Consider the following 16,785-nt stretch of genomic DNA (forward strand, 5'->3'; position numbering starts at 1 on the left):
GACATTTAGTGAAATTCTATGATTAATCATTATAAAAAGTTCATCTCTTCATACTATTTTAAATTACAAAGACTTCCGGCTTCCATTATTACCTTACTTAATAATCACTTTGAGGTAGATTACCTATCCATGCAGTCAACCATCTCACCCATCTCATACATTAGGAAACAAGCTGAGAGAAATAAGTGCCTTCCCTTCCCGGTAATCACGTGACTATGTGGGCCGGAGTGGGCTGGAACAAAGGTCTTCTTACTCCACATCCCAGGTCAGAACTGTTATCAGAATATTCTTGATCAGAATATTCTTCCAAATCACCTACAGTCTAAGAAATCTGGAGATCAAATTTTCATATTAGTAAATGAGATCCCCTAATGCTAAGTAGAGTTATAGATGCTCTATGCTGCACTTTGAAGTATCAAACTTAACTCTGTGCGCTTCAAACAGATGCCTGCATCTTCTGCTTACCAGAATTGTTATGAACAGTGAGTTTCCAATCTGGTAAAGTTTTGAACAGAAATCACTGCTGTGGTACACTGTAAAATTATTACCCCATCCTCCCTTTCACAAAGCTGAAAAAATGTTATCTTTCTTCTTTCAAAACATATGGCCCTAACTACTCTCAACTAAAAACAAAAGCATGAAATAAACCAAATGTATGCCTCTGTGGCACAGATTGAAATAAATACATAAAACAGTATGCAAATTGTCGACATCTATGTGCAATCAGCCACCTCTCTATCTAATATCCATTCAAATACGTGTCCTTCCCCCATGCCCAGGGCAAACTTTTAGGTAAAATCAGCATAATATTTCACTGATTTAACTCAACAGCACCTAGGTGCTTGGGTACATTAAAAAAAAAAATTTTGAAGGCTAGACTTTTCATTAGGAACTAGTTGAGAAATTTCAGATGTATGACAAGCAACTAGAAAATGTACGAAAGTGAGTCATATTTTGTATAAAAATGTTTATTCAAAAGAAATGTGAAGGGAATTATCCCATTAGGGTAGGGTTATTGAAAGAAAACTTCTTAAAGGAGGTGAGGAATTAATAAATGCCAATAATATTCTTGAAATAGGACTGGGCAATAGAAGAACATGTGGCCAACAAAACATAGTTCATATCTTCAGGCACATTTAAAATATAATTGAATTGACTTTGTCTAATATTTAAATTTCAGACATGTTTTTCACTTGATCTCATTTTTCTTAATTTGAAAGACACACAGCTTTAAAAATCTGCTGATGGCTAAGTCAAATATTTTTCTGGAATAACAAGGGTATAAATAAGTATATCCACTAATTTCTTAAATAATAAAAATTACAGTAAGAATGCCCCTTTGATTTTCTTTCCAAGAAAAGAAATCTTTGATAACTAAATTACTTGTTCAATAATTTTGAATCTTTAAAACGGAAATGTAAAATCCAGATGATTGCTTAACATTAACAGAAGCAGTTTAAATTCTCAAAGTTTATGGAATTAATAAGAAAATGTTTTTACAAGAAGAAGAAAACAGCAGTTTTACATACTAAAAGGCTCAGAACTGATGGTCTTTTTTTGTTCCTTGATAATTAGTATCTAGTGAGAACTTAAGAGAAACAAACAGGAAGGTTAAAAAACAAGCAAGGGATGTTTCCTTTTTTCTTTTTCTGATGGAGAAACATCCATTAAACATGTAGGTCTTAGCTTACATATTTAGGGCACAATAGGTCTTCTGCCTGGAACTTTTTAATCTCTAGATAGATCTGGAACTCCGTTTCTAATCTCTTGATAGATAGATGATGTGTGTGTGTGTGTGTGTGTGTGTGTGTGTGTGTGTGTGTGTGTGTGTGTGTGTGTATGATAAAAATTAAAGGTTTATAAAACTTAGCAGCAGAGCAACGGGAAGGAACTGCATAACTGGGTATGGGGCTTCCTTTAAGGGTGCTGAAAGTGTTTTGGAACTAGACATGTTACGGTTACTCAACATTGTGAATGTATCAAATCTGAATCATTCTCTTTAAAAAAAGGTTATTTTTATGTTACGTGAATTTCACCTCCATTAAAACAAAAACCAAAACATTGCAGGCCCATAATTTACGTGCTGTCCTTCACAAAACAAATATTAGTGAGGATCTATCTGTAGGGCAATGGTATTCTAGTAGCCGACAGGACCAATAATGGGCCGTATTTCTGGAGCAGTAAGCCTTGTCATCAGTTGCTAGATGGAAAATTTAGGTAAATAATGCAAACATTATTAGGACAGGAAGCCGCCCCCCCACTAAAATAAAAACTGCTCTCACCAAAGTCAGTCATGATTTCTTTGTTAGAAAATTCAACGTTCTTCATTCTACCAAGTTAATAAATTTATGATTCTCCCTCATTGCTAAAAAGTCTAGATGACACTGCTTCATTGTCTTAAGTGAGCTAACCAGCTACAGAAACTAGTACCTAATGTTCTCAAAGGAGCAGGAGACCATCTTGCGAGTTTTGATTCTATCACTAATTTACTCACTACAGGTAGGTCATTCAACCTCTCTCAGTCTTTGATATTCATTTGGAAAATACAGAACTTAACTTCTGCCACGACATAGAAATTCCGTGCAAACAAAACCAGATTGTGCATTGAGAAAATACCTTGAAGAAGTATGGACCTCAAGGTATCCAATTTGTATAGCATGTTCAGCATCTAATCATGCTTAAAATACATTTTGATGGTGATGAGTCCATTTGAACAGAAAACTTCTTAATATATGGACAACCTATTCAGCTCTTTTCTCTAACAAATACAAATAGCGATGTGTACTAGTGGTGTAATATAGACATGACTGTGGACCAAAAAACTTTTGGAAAAAAATGAGCTCAAAAACTTTTCATTGAATATATTTAACCTTCTAAACTTTCCCAGCACTATAGTTTAGAAATTTATAACTTTTATGAATTACACAAATCTTATTTCCCATAAGATATTATGGGCTCCTTAGGGGCAGAGGGTGTTGCCTTAGAATACATTCAAAGCAATGACTTGCCCACAGCCAGTGCCCCATAAATATTTATTAAACAAACAAGGGAAACAGCCAAAGAAAGAGAGGACCAATTCTTTCCTTTTCTTACAAAATTTACACAGCTGAGTTTTGGTGTTTGAAGCGCCTTATGGAACTATACTTTGGGTATTTTTCTTGAGAAAACCTGTCTTAAGAATCATAAATGACTCCTTTAAGGTATTGCACATGAGGGTGCACCTCTGCCTGATACCAGCAAAAAGATGTCACGTGGAGATAACACAGATGTAAAAGATATTATGCTGTCATTCCACAGATGTCCAGCATTGGATGTGCAAAATTTCTCAAGGAACTCATCCATGTAAAATTGACGAGGATTTCTGACTTGCTATATTTGTGATATCTGTTCCTCAGTTTCTGTGTCCAGATTTTAAAAATAAAGATTGCTTGAAACTATGACAGAGAGTCAGTCTGTGACTTTACTTTTCCAAAAAAGATTGAGAAACTTAAACGGAAGTCACAGGCAGGTTAAGACCACACATCCCCTTTCATGGTGTTTTTTTTAACACTCCCATTTGATGGGCACTCAAAAACAGATTGGACCGTGGTAAGGACGCACAACATAGAATACAAAACTCAAGCTGCACTCACCATGTAAAAAACTTTCCCTTTCTATCTGCCATCTAATTTCTTCTATTCTTTCATGGGTTTGTTCAGGTCCCACTTCATCTGATTGGTGTGTACAGCTCATTTTGCCCTCTGCATGTCTTCTAACTTGTGTTGCTGTCTTCTGTTTTATATTTATGGCCCACTTTCCCAAATATGTTCCAATCCCCTGGGGTGTGTGTCTCATTCTTTCCATCACTCTCTCTGTCTGGGAGATAAGATGCTTGATGCTTATTTTTCAGTGATGATTATAATGATGACAACGATGATGGAACAGCATCTTGCCCTGCCCTTTCTCCACTTCTTTACCTTCCTCCCATGCCACTACTCCAATTAAACTGCTCAAGAGCTCCTGGACCTTGCAGCCAAATGTCACTTTTATCTCTCAGCAACATCTGACACTGGTGACTCTTTTCTCCTTCTAGTCAGATCTGCTTTCCTTGGCTTCTGTGACTACGTCTTCCTGACGTGCCTCCTATCCCTCCGGACTTTTAAATTCAATTACCTCTTGGGCATGCCCATTTGAAGGGCTCCTCATTACCTTCATGATAAAATCTAAACTCCTTAATTGGGTGCAGAAGGCACTTTATGATCTGGCCACTGTTTATCTTTTCAGTCCCATCTCTTACTATTATCCGTTTGCACTAGGACCTCTAGCCATCCTGAATTACTTTTGGATAATGAAATACGCCATTCTCTCCCTCGATCCATTTATTACCCTTGCATTTCCATTTCTCCTTGGACCTCACTTCCTCCAGGCCAAATGTGGGATAGGTGACCCTCCTATGTCTCCGTTAGCAGCCTGTACTCCCCCACTGGTGCTTTATCACATTAAATGTAGCGGCCAATTTACCTGTCTATCTAATGTCGGTCTTGTTTATAGCTATATTCTGGCACCTGACTCATAGTAACCATTCAAGCACTTACCACGATTTGAGTGAAGGAGTTAGGAAAAGTACATTAAAAAATGTCTCTTTTAAAAAACAAGCAAAATAAGTAATCCCTCAACAGGAAAGATGAAATCTACAGCCTCTCTACAGCATCACACTGATAATCTCAGGTGATGGTGCTGGTTCAAACAACAGATCTAGGATTCCACCCAAGTGCCTGCCAATGACTTATATTCGGTAAAAGAAGCCTGAAGCTCTGGCTGTTTCTGGTCCCGAAATTCACTGCTGTTCACCTTCTGTACTGAAAACCAGATGCCGAGGAACAAGATATCAAGGAGCGAGGATTCTAGGGCACAAAGGACTTTGCAATTGCCCCAGACTTAGAATCCCTGTTAGCTCTTTTGAGTGTAATGTGGGAAAGAGAAAGCAAACTTCCTCTGCCTCCATGGCCACCCAGCTCAGCAGTGAACAAGGGTGGGATTTCTGAAGTCATGATCTGAGCATGGCTGGCCCCTCCGTAATGCCGAGAGGGTACCGTTCATCTACGGTGCATGAAGTTTTTATCACTTTGATTTAATTAGCCAGCATCAACTTCAGGGCCAGTTTCTTAATAATGATGCTTTTCTCCTGCTACGTACCCATCCTACCAAAGAAGGCCATAGCAGTATGACTCTTCCTAAGCTGACATGTTCCGTGGTATTTTCTAAAATAGTCTGACGTGAAACAACTGGGTAAGAAAATGTTAAGATTTGCATTTCCTTGAAATGTGATGCTATTTTGGGGCTTCTCATTGAAAAAAATTTAAACTGCGAGTAATTAAGGGTGGTGGAGCACACACACCCAAAGTGTGGCTCGTGCTTAGGCGCATGGTCAGCTGAGTTGCCATTGCACTGGGAGTCACTATTAGGAGTGGGGAAGCCAAGCCATGCTTTGTGTTTGTTCAATGTCTCACTATTTTTTCAAGTGTCATGGGCTCAGCAAAACCCAAAACACATTTTCTCAGCACTTCTCTCTATTTTTCAGCCCATATGTATTTCGAGAGAAGTTTAATTCATATGTTTCTGATTTATTTACATGCAAGTCATCAGAATGCTGTTTTGTATGAACTATTTGATGTCCAGGAAGCCTGTTGAGCCTTTCCTTTGAGGTTCCCCCGCCCCCACCCCCAAGGATCAGGAAGCTATGATTTACAAAAAAGAAAAGAAAAAAAAAAAAAAACTCATCAGAACCCCCAATATTTTTTCCTCAAAGGTTCAAATTGTGTTCAAAAGGTGGATGGCATCAAGTCTGAGTCTGATTCTGCAGTTGGCAGTCTGTATTTTCCTGCTCCTAATTGACACTACCCTTCTCGATGTTAGTAATGTCTTCCTTGTGGACATAAAAGTGCATATTTGTAGTGTGTGACCAAGAACAGATCCTAAAAAAAGGAGATGAGCTCTTCAAAGAGGAAGTGAATGCGTTCTGCATGGTGGTATCTACCTTACCGAATGGGGTCGGTGGGGAAGTCCCAACATCCAGAGAGAGGAAAGCAGTTATCACCTTTCCAGGAGAGTCCTGAGAAACGTGAGCACAATTTTTTTATACCACTAGAATTTCTCCAGGCATTCTCCTTCCTCAATTTATAAAAGTAACTCTGATTCAAGTGTGATCCGGTAGTTGTTTGCATACATTTAAAAAAAAAAACCCACCATAACATAATTTTATAATTTTTTCTCCACTGTGAGTAACTACAAACTAAAAAAAGAACACTAGCAATTTTTAGGACTTCCAAGGACAGTTAGTTTGAGGATCCCGATATTCAGACTTTTGAAAAAGTTTTCTTTTTTCTTTAAAAAGGATTCAGACACCATATATTTAAGCACATTGGAGGGGGACCTTTTCATCTTTCAGCATCATTGATGTCTATATAAATTCGGTCACTTAAAAAGACACTATAGAATGTAGTACTACTTCAGAGACCGAATAAGATTTTAATAGTAATGGATTAAAACAAAGAAATTGTATATTAAAAAGGTTGCCTCTTTTTGCAAGCTTTCCTAAATTTCAGTCCAAAAACCAAATTAATGCTGGGCAAAAAGCATATAGCTAGTGTCTAACACTATCTCTTGCTTCTGTGGTGTATCTCTAAAATATAAACCCACATTTCCCATCAGACTCTTTGTTTTCGGTTTGGGGAGACAGATTAGAAATGCTGGTTAATCCGAGCAGGGACTGAAAGATTTCTTCCTATACTACCTTTCAAAATGGAGCTATCTCTCTCCCGTTAAAACTCTTTTCCATTTTCCCATTTCAATACCAGAATGGTGTTAGGGCTGAGAAGATTCAAAAAGTCTTCTCAAATCAAGTATCTCTCCAGCACAGCTGCTGTTAAGTGACGCAACATGTTCTAACACAGGCTAAGGGCCCACGCACTACATTGTTTTGCTCTGAGTCCCCAATACTATATATTTCAGGAAAGCAATAGATACATATTTTTTAAATCACCAAATCGGACTTCTCAATATATCACTCTTCGATATGGTATGAGGAGGAACTAAAAATGTTAAACCTTAAACTGTCAAGCTGAAGGGTGATTTAAGGTTATAATATATGTCCATTAAATAGCTGTCACATAAATAGCCACTATTAAAATATGTTAATAGAGCAAATCAATTAATCATTAGTTGTTATGAATTCAAACAGCTCAAAAGACACAATTTTATTACATTGTAGGAAGATTACCAAATAGCAAAATACAATCATGATCAAGACTGCTGGGGGGGAAAAAAAGACATGATCATTTCGGAAAGCAATCTTTATGTTATGGAGAAAGTTTGGGCAAAGAAAAAAGTAGCCTTGGGCAAATGTCTTAAGACACAATCAACAACCATTTGTGAAAATATGGTCAGTTTTCTCTACAGAGTTTATCATACAGACATATCTCTACAATTTAAGTCAACAATTTATGTTTTTAGTTTTCACTACCTTTCAATAAAGATCATGAACAAGTGTGTCAAGAATGATGATTAGGTTTTAATAGCTGGCCTTCAGAACTAATAATTTATCTCACACTTTAAAAAGTTTTCTGGAGGACATAATTTTGGTTTTTGGTCCTGGTTTGTTGATTTTCAGTTTAAAAGAGGCAAGATGTTAAACTCATGAGATACCAAATTATCTTTTGAAACTATATAAATTACTAATTGTGAGTAATATTTTGAAATGCAATAGCTGAAGTGAAAAGAGTCAGCCTCATGGGCTTCCCATCTGCAGAACAGATTACAAGACATGTGAATTTGAGAGCATTATAGAAAAATGTTACTTGGAAAGAAAACATTTTCATGGGTACCATTAAAAGTGTCTATAATGTTCTTTTCCCCTCTTTGCCTCTCTGTTCCCCAATACTAGACCTTCCCTTGGCAAACTCAGGATTGCAATTCCTGCTGAGTTGCAGTAATGAGGAGTCTCTCCCTGGGTACCCCCCACCGTCACAAATGGAATAAGAGAGAAGTCACTGTGTTTGGGAGAGATGGGTCTCCAACATCTATCTCCTTTCCACAGGACATAGATGTACTCGCCCACACTCGCTTTTCCATTTTATGGCCTGCGATGTATAGGAAGATACAACCTCAAAGAACTCCTGCCCCCATGCAGCATATGCTGAAACAAATTCAAAGAGGTGTCCTAGATGAAACACACACACACTCACTCACACACACACATTAATGTCTATCGCTGCCATTTTTCAGCATCATTTCAATGTTTAACAACCTGAACTAATAGCCATTTTAAAACATGTCCCAAGCTTCTGGAGGGAACTCATTCCCCACCACCCATTTGTTTTTTAACTTTAGTATAATTCTGATCATCTTGATGGACTGACCTGCTCTGGGATTTTAACAGAAGGGTGGGCAATTTTTTTGTTTGTTTTAATTGAAGGTCCTTAATGTGGGCCACATGTTTCTGGCGGTGATTTCAAGTACAGAGGAGGCAGGGGCAGGGAATGCAAAGTGGTAGGGAGTTGGGGAGGGGGGAGAATTGGGAGGGGTTGGATGATGAAAAGACCAGTTCCACAAGCGAAGCACATTAGCAACCCAGAGTGGAAAGGGCCGGAAGGAAAACCCACCCACCTCACCCCTGCGTTCATTCTATCAACCTGCAATTGCTGCAATCAAAACCATATGTCGGTTCTTCCAGATCTTTCTCACAGGACAAACATGCAAAGGGCCTCAGGCCTGGCGTTGCCATCAAATGGTAATTGATACCATATGAGCCACAAAATAGAAAAGCACATGCAAACAGCAACCTCTCTCATTGCACCCCCACCTCCCAATCCCCTTCTCGGCCCCTTGAGAGGGATGAAATTGCAGGTCTTGCCGGGCCGCTAAGTGCACTGTGCACCATGAAAAACAAGTGTATGTGGCTCTAGTAAACCACCTGTAAATCAGAAGGAAAGGAGGGTCCACTAGCCAAGAGCTAGTCCCAGAGAACAGGCGAAGGCGAAAGGTCACGCCGGGTTAATACAAGGTCATCGATCATGGGGAAAAATGAGCACAGGTGTGAAGCAGATCACAGGCCTGCGAGCAGGGAACGACCTCCTGGTCCCACAGCACATCCGGCCTGGAGAAAGCTAGTTCCCGCTAAGCCACATCTGTCTTCCTCTCCTCCTGCAAGTGCGATAGTGGGAAAGTGGAAACCACTCCCAATTACAAGGCAATTAGAAGAAAAGGGACTCCGATCCCGCATCTGCCGGTCTGCTTTTTTGAAGCTCTTTTTGGATCCCATTGTTCTCACAGAAGACCAAAAAAAAAAAAAAAAAAAAAAAAAAAAAATCAAGAAAACCCGCTGAGCTGGAGGTCCTGGCAATTGCGGATTGAATGTAATACAGTAGGTAAAATCCGTCTCTTATTTCCACCGACACTGACAGAAGAACTACAAGTAGCATACGGCTCTCGCCTCTGCATGCATATATTTTCTTATTAACTCGATCGGGCAGAAATTTGCAGAGATTTGTTTGGATTTAGAAGTCACAACAGAATGTCAGTTTTACAAACCAAGGCTCATTCTGTGGTGAAATGTACAGCTCTGGACCCAACCGTTCACCACACACCGCTATTTGTTCCAATTCCTCTAGCAGCCGCTTCTGAACAAACAACTAACTTATTCTAAACACACGCACTGGGTCTAATTTTTCTTCCTTCTGCCTATCCCATTATATGTGATATTTTAGTCTTATAGATCTTACGAAGTTTAAATATTTTCCAGATGGGACTAGGGAATACAGAACCCTGTAAACACTCTAAGTTATAAAAAGGACCAACTAAATACTTAAAACAGAAGAGGAAGATGATATAACATTCTCCTTTTGAAAGCAGTAACCTTGTGAGCTAACACTGCAAACTGTAAAGGGGGGGGCAGATATCAACTCTTTTTCTTCCCCCAAATTCTCAAGGATTGGCTGATTCATCCTCAATTTAGGTCCTATCTATTTATATCTTTTCTAATTAAAATGTTTCCCAAAAAAGATGATTTAAGCTCAATTTACAATTCAATACATCTCAATGGTAAGAAAGAAAACCATGGTTGTAACGGAATGAAAATTCCACTGTCCCAGAGGGAAAATAAATAAGGTCTATCAATTCCATCCCTTTGCCCAGATTCTCAGCAGTTGCCTCTTCCTAAAAGTGTAACCACAAAAGCCCTAACTAAACAAGTGGCATTTTCCAAGGGTCCTCAGCCTAGAGGCAATCCAGAAACATTCATAATGACACTCAGCACCGATCCAAGAGAAAGGAAGTGAATAAATGAAGGGGTAAAGTAACAAGGGCAGCAAATTAAAGTGAAAGTTCTGGTGCATGGCAGGGGAAGAAAGAAGTAGGGCAAAAGCACACTGGCAGCACACAAGCCAAAGCAGCGCAGTGGAGCTGAAAAGGTGTCAGATCAGGCAGGCTCAGGACAACCCACTCTGGGGAGACTCTGACCTTACCTCTGCTTTCCCTTCGTGGTCCAGTCAACATAACCCTGTATCTGAGCATCTGCATTGTTTAAATTTCATCCTGTGGTGTTGTTTGCTGATTGGTCAGACATAGCTGACAGCATCAGAACTGCAATCTGACAGACAAGGAGCAAGCAGGACCACAGCACAGAATTCCTAATAGGAGGGAGAGAGGGAACTTCATGCTGGATATATGAAACTCAGACCCGCAGACGCCTGCAGCAGGGCCTGGGGCTTGCCTAGGGGTGGGAGGGCCTGGGATGAGGCTGGGAGGAGGGCATGGAAAAGGGGAGGTGGGACGAGCACCGCCACCCAAATGACCAAGCACCAAGGTTTCCCCTGGACTGAGCTGCATCTGGACCGTGTTTAACAGCTCCCCTCTTGCCACTCCCAGATCCTGTTACCTCCCTGGAATACAGGAGGCAGCTCTTCCCGAATGCCTTCCTTACAGAATAAAAGTGGTGGTGTTTCCGGTTTGGTTTATTGTAGGTGTCCTCTCATTAATTTATTTTTCAAAATTTCTGACATTTTCCAGAGGCTACAGAAACTATTAAAGAGAGGCCAGTTGACAAAAGCATCCCATCCCAATTCTAACTGTGGAGAGGATCAGCCTCCTATTTCACGGAATTCTTTTAACTATTTGACAGCAGTGAAGCAAAACAGGAGAGACAGACGAAGGTTGCAGGTGTTTGGAAACAGTAAGTGACATTGCTGGAGAAATAATGGAACAGAGAGAAAAGAAAGAAAATAGCTCGAAAATGGGAAGAGAGAGGAAACACCACTACTGAGTTAGCAGACATGTGTTAATTCTGAGCCAAGTGCCTATTTCTGTCCTGGCCAGCAGGAGTCACTGAAAGCAACAGTGGCTGGCCACACAGATCACCCTCTTCCCATCTCGTTCCCAGTGTACGTAGGTACGTACGTGCGCATGTACATACGTACACACACACACACACGGCCCAGCCTACCAGCCAACAGGTACAATTGAATTTACCTGCTCTAAACGTAGAATCACTTTCCCTCATGAAAATATACATGTATGGTTTTCACCTCCAATTAAGGGTCAGCTTGAACACTTGCCTTCATGTCCCTGTTACCGAGAACCATGACTGCAGAATTTTAAAACCCAAACAGATTAACTCAACGTTCAGTAAAGAAAGAACATTACTTGCCAATTTCCTCTTTCCCAGAATTATTTGTTAGCAGAATTTTTGGGATGGTATCATGCATTCACTATTAATTATAGAAGAAGCAAAAATATCAGGTAAAGTGAGGATAATAGAGTAATAAAAAAAGAGATGAATAAAAGGGCAGGAAGTCAAGGATAAAATAAGGGCCTGAGAGATCAGGTTATTAAAACTAACCAGTTAAATAAACAGAAAAAGGATTAAGATGCTTTTGCTGAGGGGAAGAAAAAGGTTAACACAACATGAAAGTCAAGACTTAATAAAAATTAATCCTTGAAAAACACCATCACTGATCTAACAACAATTTAGAATAGTAAAATGGAAGAACAGGGTAAAATAAATCCATCTGGTTCAAAATAAAATAAAAATTCCACCATGATCCTTACCCTCGCAAAGGAAAGAAAAATCTCATTTCTTCCCCTTCATTTGAAAACATCAGTTATATAGAACTAATTTTTGAAGTCAAGCTTGATAGACACACCACTGAAATCTGAAGAAGGAAAGGGGATTCGCAAAAAGGAATTTTATATGAAAATGAGAGCAACAAAGCAGGAAGAGCAATGAATGTAAGTAAAACTAGAGGGTCATGAGAACAGAGGAAGTTCCGGGCAGGAGAAGCCCAGGGAGAAAGAGGTGCCCAGAGGGTCTGGATTTCATTCAGAGAAGAAAAATAGGATGTGAATGAAGCACACTAGGCAAGTGTGCAGAAGTGACTGAACAAGAGAAAACATGAATAAGAATACGATACATATTCATGATATATAATACATGATATATGTGATATGAAGGTAAGAGTTATAAAGATAATGTAAGAGATATCAAATAAAAATTAGGAAAACAATATAGTTTAGTTAAAAACACAAAGACAGTGCCTTAGGATTTACAGAATTATAAATACAATTTTGCTACAGGTATACCATTTAGAAAATGAATATAGGCTGAGAAAAACGATTTCATGCATTTTTGAACCACTTTCTAACTTTAAGAAAATTTCCAGGATCTGTTTGCAATTGCATGAGACAATAAAAATATTACACAGGGCCTTAAGTTTTACACAATTCCTGTCAGAAATGAACCTAAGCAGTGCAAACGATATTTCTGAGGCACTTTACATTGTGCATCACATCCAAGCTCTATGTTCTCTTAAAGGAACATTCATGCAAGTACCTTGCCCAAGACCAAAGGAAATCATATGATCTTCACTCAAAATGCTGAAGCTACCCAGGAATCCATGAACTAGATCTATCAAAGCTCAGTCAAGAAAACGTCATTGGAGAAGACAGCATTTCTAGCGTTAGTTCTGAGACTCTGAGCAGCCTTTCAAGCTCCTGGCTGGGTTTTTTTTTTTTTGGTTTTTTTTAATTGAGCAGAGGATCAAGTTGGTTTCACTGATAAATCAATAATTGCATATTTGGTGGGAAAGTCTACAGTTCTATAAAGCAGGAAGGGAAGTCGGGTGACAGCAGTTTCAGGTGCTGAGACACAATAAAAACAATGAGGAAAGAAAATGTTTGCTTTTTATGTCAACTGAGATGTCAGTACCCATTAATAAATCTATCTGCTAAATCTACTCTTATTCATGTGGGACATCACAATTTAAAGTAAAATAAATTATCTTTAATTAAATGGAATTGTCGTCTTCCTCCCGCTATCATCCCCAATTATTACATTCTAATCAGCCCTTTAGGGAGAAGGCAGGAGAAAATGCTGAAAGGCACACTGACTATAAACAATTTCCCTTTCTGTCAAGTGATAAAATTTTTATTTTGATCATTGTTTATAACTATATTTGGGGACATAAGTAATGAAAACTACAAAAGTTTTGCCATTTATGGGGGAAAAACTACATGGTCAATTCCAAATTTTCCTTTTAAGCTTCCTCTGAGAAAATTTCAGAAGTCACAGAAGCCATTACAGACTAAGCAAATTATCTCTTTAAACGTAATCTATTACTTTTATTTCCAGCACAAAAGTGCCAGTTTTAATTAATACTTTATATAGCACTAACTGAATGCCAGTTATAGTATTTTTAGGTTGCTAGGCTTTCAAAAACTGAAATTACTGAACGGTATCTGTTTATGTTTGGACAAGAATGGCATATACACTTTAAATATTAAGATATATGCAACTGTATAAAAAGAAGAGTCTGATTTACTTACAAATATTTAGTAATTCTCTCTGTCCCAGAGTCCAGCTGACTCCTACCTCCCTCTTTTCTTTCTTTCTTTCTTTTTTTTTTTGAACTGCACTGAAATTCTAAGAAAAGCAATGTGTTTTAATTCAGTGATTTATAAGAAAGATACTCCATCATCAGTATTATATTGATACAATAGTCCTCCCTCCAAAATGGTGAAATCAACAAGTAATGTCTCATAGCCACTCCAAAGGCTCAGAGTGAAACAGTTTCCCAAGAGTAATAAAGAATGAATCGTGGAGCAAGTGGGCTAAATCTCTGCATATATATCTTAACGATGACTGTCCCATCTTTCTCCCAACCCCCAACATGGTTTTTATTTGTTTGTTTGTTTGTTTCACTTTTTATTATAACTGGAGTTTGTGAGGGTGGGGAGTTTTCTTTTAGCCTTCTATGTTACAAAAAAATTAACCACTGAAATTGGGAAATTTATCTTCTGTCTCAAATAAATAAGTTGGGGTACTGACTGTTTTCTGACTACTTAGTGTTACTTTTAAAAATGTTTTTTTTTTTTCAGGGTGTAGTACTGTTTTCATTTAGCATGCCTTTGAATTGCCGCCTACAGAAGTAAAAAAAAAAAAAAAGAAACCACAGCTATACAAGCCTGCTGACTTTCTTATAAAAGAACCAGTTTTAAACTTGTTTATACTACTGATTCCAAATGAATTCAAGATGGTGGCTAGTTAAAGAAAGAGAACCCATGCCAGGGAGTTTGATCAAAGAACTTCAATTCAGCAATGTTCAGTTTTAATTGACCACTAATTAAGCTACATTAGTCCAAGAAAGGTCTGTATCACTTTGAGTAATAAAGAAAAGAATTAATTTAACCCTGTGTCAGTCAGCTTTAGTAAGTTCATCTGAAAGCAACTTCTCAAACGACAAGCATGAAAGAGGTGTCTAGTGTTAAATGCCAAAAGTGGTCTACAGAATTCAGAGAAGACCAGAGACTCAGTTTTCAAGTGCATTTGTTACTTCGCTAGTGATGTCACCTTGCAGGTATAATTATCTTCATTACAGATACAAAGATGTCAGCTTTACTCACTGGGTTGCAAAGGGTTGCTTTAAAATTGGATTCAAAACATGGCATCATACCAGCCACAGTTTTAACTTCCCTGTATTCTAGACAAAAATAGAGTGGATTTGCAAAATCATGAGAATTTTCAAAGGCTTGGAACTCTCCTTCTGGGAAAAGTGAGTTGAAGACGAAGGGGGGAAAAAAAAAACACAACAAAAAAAACAACTGCAATAACACCACCAAAAAAGCTCATTATAATTAGGAACCCCAAGCTATGACAACCATGACAACAGCATTAAAAGTCCATGTGTTAAAACAGTTCAGTTCTAAAAATTCATTTGCAAAATTTTTCTTTTCCTACACACTGCCCATCAAAAAGTGTTATGCCCACAGCTCTGATGAAAAATTTCAGGAAGGAAAAAAAAATCATAAAACAGCAAAATCCCGTGTCAGGACTGAACACCAAGGTAAGGCATAGGGACGCACTGCTGTACAAGTTGGTGTTCATGACTTTTAAAGCCCTTCACATTAACTCAGAGGTGGATTCCCTATTGCAAATGTCAAAAAGTAAAACATGTTTACATTTTAAAAATACACCCAAATGTCAATGGTATGCTGCCTTCTGTTTTATAGTAACAACCGCAACCTTCAATGCTTTGTGAAGAGCACTGAGTCTGGGAGCAGGGAATGCCACTAGGACCGACACTCTAAGAGGAATATCTCTGTGGCCTCAACACACATTATATTTTGTCTTAATGATTTTTGGCAACCGACTATCGCATTTTCTACAATAGAATTTAATGAATAACATTTTTTTTTTACTTCCTGCCAGTACTCATTAAAATGCACTTGTTTGTGAAATGCAATAGCTAGCTATATGAAACCAAAATATTAACGCAAATTGGCATTTCTAAGTTTAAAGCAGTATTTGCATAACAGGAACTAAACATGGTACAAGCTAAAAGAGTGCACAGAACACAAATGCCTCTTCACACCACAATTATTACCCAGAGAAATGACGGTTTTGCCTATACCATTGGAAGCCCAAGTAGAAAGCACCTGCCAGGAGTGCAGGGTCCTGAAGCTCCCAACAGGAAGACAATGGGAAAAATTCAGCAGCCAGCTGACATACGAAAGCAGGATAGGTACAAGGCACAAGCACACTCCTTCACCGTGCTTAACAATACCCTAGGCCGGCCCATTCATCCACTGCCATCCACAGTTACAATTGCAAGATAACTGATACAGTTGTGAGTGTCCACATATGAATGAAAACGGTCATCAGCACCATCAGGAGGCACCAGGCACAGATGCACAACTCGATCACACAAGGAATAAAAAAATATAAATTCTTACTCATCTATTCATTCTCCAAATAATGTCTTACTGGGCTGTTAGAGATGGGAGGAACCGTGAGGGACATGGCTTGAAAAGAAGTTTCCGTGAAAAGAAGTATTTACTGGTTCATTCAACAAATGTTATTTGAGCACTTCTGCATGCGTTTTGTTGTGCTACTCTTTGGAGGGGAGACACTGAGTGAACGTTTGTCCTCTAACGACTTGGAAGCTTGTCGGAAGATGTAAAAATTTCAAAATAATGCCAAGTCAGGTTAGGAACCAAATGAGTTCTAAGGAAAAGATGTACAGACTTCCTCATTTATTTTGAAGCGATATTTGGATTATGTGAGTAAGTACATATTATTTTTCTTTTAATAAAATACTACTTTTTTCCAGAACAGCCAGAGCAAAGGCACACGCGCTCTGCATTCTGCACAGCCCAGCTCCCAGGGAGCATTTTACTCCAGGGCCTTCCCTCACTGCATGGATAGGTGTATGCACATGTATGGTGCAGACACGGCTCATTCGTTTTGCTGCATAAACA

At 38.6% G+C, this 16,785-nt stretch overlaps 1 protein-coding gene across 35 annotated transcripts in view; it reads right to left on the reverse strand.

The window, feature by feature from the left end:
• The window catches only part of TCF4 (transcription factor 4), a 345,979-nt gene that overhangs the window by 71,230 nt on the left and 257,964 nt on the right, over positions 1 to 16,785 (reverse strand). The window contains exon 1 of one of the 35 annotated variants that reach the window (XM_088798010.1): positions 10,500 to 10,520. The exons of the other annotated variants lie outside the window; for them this stretch is intronic. The gene's annotated coding sequence lies outside the window, so the exon portion shown is untranslated. Of the gene's footprint in view, positions 1 to 10,499; positions 10,521 to 16,785 lie in introns of those variants that run through there. 35 annotated transcript variants of the gene reach the window in all.

The sequence above is a fragment of the Rhinolophus sinicus genome, chromosome 4, assembly GCF_057876585.1.
Source record: "Rhinolophus sinicus isolate RSI-liver-muscle chromosome 4, RSI-T2T, whole genome shotgun sequence".
Classification (NCBI taxonomy): Eukaryota; Metazoa; Chordata; class Mammalia; order Chiroptera; family Rhinolophidae; genus Rhinolophus; species Rhinolophus sinicus.